The sequence below is a fragment of the Lupinus angustifolius genome, chromosome LG03 (genome assembly GCF_001865875.1).
Source record: "Lupinus angustifolius cultivar Tanjil chromosome LG03, LupAngTanjil_v1.0, whole genome shotgun sequence".
NCBI classification, from domain to species: domain Eukaryota; kingdom Viridiplantae; phylum Streptophyta; class Magnoliopsida; order Fabales; family Fabaceae; genus Lupinus; species Lupinus angustifolius.
This window is the reverse complement of record NC_032011.1, coordinates 17,163,532-17,166,654: the sequence shown is the minus strand read 5'-3', so window position 1 is coordinate 17,166,654 and position 3,123 is coordinate 17,163,532. Positions and strand designations below refer to the sequence as shown.

The following is a 3,123-nucleotide window of genomic DNA, read 5'->3' as shown; positions in this document are numbered from 1 at the left end:
TTAGCTACTACCTCAAGTATCAGGTGATGAATGATAAATCAATAGAATCTAAATCCAATGTGATAGTACCGCGAGCATTACAAAAATTGAGAACTAGTTTTATAACGGTTAGAAACGACAAATACATTGTAAGCACAATACCATTAGAGAGTTACTCTCTACAGGAGCTGTTAGAGTAAATGATGTACGCTTTGAGAATAACTTAGTGGATCCTTTGACGAAAAAGCTAGCTAGAGAGAAAGTCCATAATACTTCTAAGAGTATGACACTATTGCCCTTAGAACGAATATCACTCATAATGGTAACTCAACCTAACTGACTAGAGATCCCAAGAAATAGCTTCAATGAGTGATGAGTGTGAAATTACGCTACATTTGCATTACATTTAACTTGCATTTTAGGATATAATTAGGACTTTAGGATTGTTTTTAGCTTTTATTTCTCTTTGTTTGAGTTGAGGTTATGCGAAGACCAATTGAAGGGCCAAAAGAAGTCACATTGGAGCCTGGATCATGTGTACTCAATTGGGTTGCTACGAAGCGATTGGATTGATCCAAGTAAAAGATTTGATTGATAACTGTACCACGAGAGTAAGTGCGACTTCAATTGAGTACACATGTCAGAGCTCGAGAAAGGATGACACATATCAAAGAGAAATTCACCCTCACAACTTAAAGTTCATGAAAAGGAGCAAAACAAGGATTTGTGAGCGTAAAAGCGGTAACCCTTATCTTGGGAACTCTTCCTAAATTAGATTTCAATCCTTTTTAATATTTTCATAATTATTCTTGTCAATTGTTTAATTGTTCTAAATTTAATTTTAATTCTTATTTGAGTTAATGATAAATTAATTGTTATAATTAAAGGAATTTTCTAGTCCTCATGGGATCAATATTTTATTACTTGACGACATAATCGTGCATTGCAATTTGCCCTATCAAGTTTTTGGCGCCGTTGTTGGGGACTGTGTCAAAATTTGTTAAATTCTTAATTAATTCATTCCTTTACTCTAGTGTATTACGTGATTTCCTTCTTCTTGGTACCCCTATATGTTACCCATTTGGTTTATGCAAAGTTCAAATTACTACTTAGAGTCAGAAATGACTTTTCATTGAAGAAAAAGACAACAAAGAGAAAGAGCAAGAGAAAGATTTGCGTGTGTACAAACAATGACTGAACGAGATGAAAAACCACTTCGCAACTATGCAGTACGTAATGCTCGTAGTTCTCATCCTAGAATAATCCGCTCATCTATTGAGGCAGAGAACTTTTATTTGCCATATGCTCTGATCCAAATGGTGATGCAAAACCAATTTGGAGGAGGAGCTCATGCAGATTTGAATGCCCATATTGATCAGTTCTTGGAATTCTGTGAGACTGTAAGGATCCATGCGACTTCTGAAGATGGCATTTGTCTCCGCATGTTTCCATATTCTCTTAGAGGCAGAGCTACAACGTGGCTAAGGAATCAAAATACTGAAATTCAAGCAACATGTCGAACTTTAGAGGAGGCTTTTCTCAACAAATACTTTCGTCCTTCCAAAAATGTGCACTATAGGCACCTCATCCAAAACTTTAGTCAAAAGGATAGAAAGTCAATTGCTCAGGCCTGAGAAAGATTAAATGAGCTGATTAAATTAGATTAAATGAACAACATGAATCATGCAATTACTTTGACTACAAAGAGAGGAGCGAGCAACAATTCAATCTACCATACAAGTAGAACAATCCCAACATTTCCTAGAGGAGCAACAATACTCTAAATCATCAACATTATGATGAACAAGGTAATAAGAAACCTTTAGCACGGTTTCCACAAGTACAATATTCTCCTATTGATCGCACTCTTATAACAATAATGAAAGGTCATGAAAAATTACTTACTAACCTTAATAAATTTTAAAAGGATCAAATCACAATTAATAAAAATGTTGCAAATATGTTAAATGATTTGAATTCTAAGATATAAAATCTGTCCATCCAAGGAAAAATGTTAGAAACACAAATTGTCTAACAAGCTAGCAACTTTAATAGGCAAACATGGTTTCTAGGACAACCATAGAAAAATCCAAATAATGAACATTTTAAGTCAATCCGATTAAGGAGTGGGAAGGAACTCAAGGATGTTCCTCGAACTGAGAATGATACACAAGTGGAAGAGAAACATACTAATATACAACTCCTTGAAGGGGAACAAATTTTTTAAAATGTGTCTAAGTATGTAGTTCCACCATCATATGTACCACCAATTCCTTTTCCCCAGAGATTTGTGAAGGAAAAATTAGAAAAGAAATATAGGAAATTCTTATATATCCTTAATAAATGATATATCAATTTGCCATTCATTGAGGTACTGTAGGAGATGTCTGCATACATGAAATTTCTTAAGGATATTCTATCTAAAAATAGAATACTAGAGGATTATGAAACAATTGCTCTAACTGAGGAGTGAAACACTTTAATTCAAAATAAATTGTCTCCTAAACTAAAAGATTCTGGTAGTTTCTGTATTCCATGCTTAATTGGTAAGACTAATTTTGATCGTGTTTTATGTAACTTGGGAGCAAGTGTGAGCCTCATGCCTTATATGTGTGTAAAAATTGGATGTGAGTGAACTAAAACTCACTACTATATCACTTCAATTAGCGGATAGTCAGTTAAATTTCCTATAGTCATCTTGAAGGATGTTCCTGTCAAAGATGAGAAATTTTACATTCCAACAGATTTTGTAATACTAGAGATGGAAGAAGATGCACAAATTTCAATTATACTATGTAGACCATTTTTTGGCTAGTTCTGGTGCTATAATTAATATTAAAAATGGAAAACTTTCCCTAAGCGTAGATGATGAAAAAGTTGAATTTGATATTGTTAAATATATTAAAGAACCTTCTTTTGAGGACTTATGTTGCAGGGTGGATATGTTGAACCAAGTAGTGAAAGAAGAAGTGTCTAAAATGAAATATGAGAAGAGTTTACTATACTAGATAGACGGCAAGGTTAGCAAAGGATGAGGAATCTGATGAGGAGGTTTTGTTAATGGCAGAAGGGATGATCTCAGCTTCAGTTGGAGAAACTACATCAGATGAAAATGCATTGATGATGATTACAGAAAAAGCAGAA

At 33.9% G+C, this 3,123-nt stretch overlaps 1 long non-coding RNA gene across 1 annotated transcript in view; it reads right to left on the bottom strand.

Moving 5' to 3' along the window:
* LOC109342592 overlaps positions 1-2,147 on the bottom strand; it is a 10,228-nt gene extending 8,081 nt beyond the window's left edge. Inside the window, exons 1-2 of the long non-coding RNA XR_002107098.1 lie at positions 2,137-2,147; positions 1,192-1,193 (exon numbers count right to left, since the gene is read on the bottom strand). This is a non-coding gene — a long non-coding RNA (uncharacterized LOC109342592). The remainder of the gene's footprint in view (positions 1-1,191; positions 1,194-2,136) is intronic.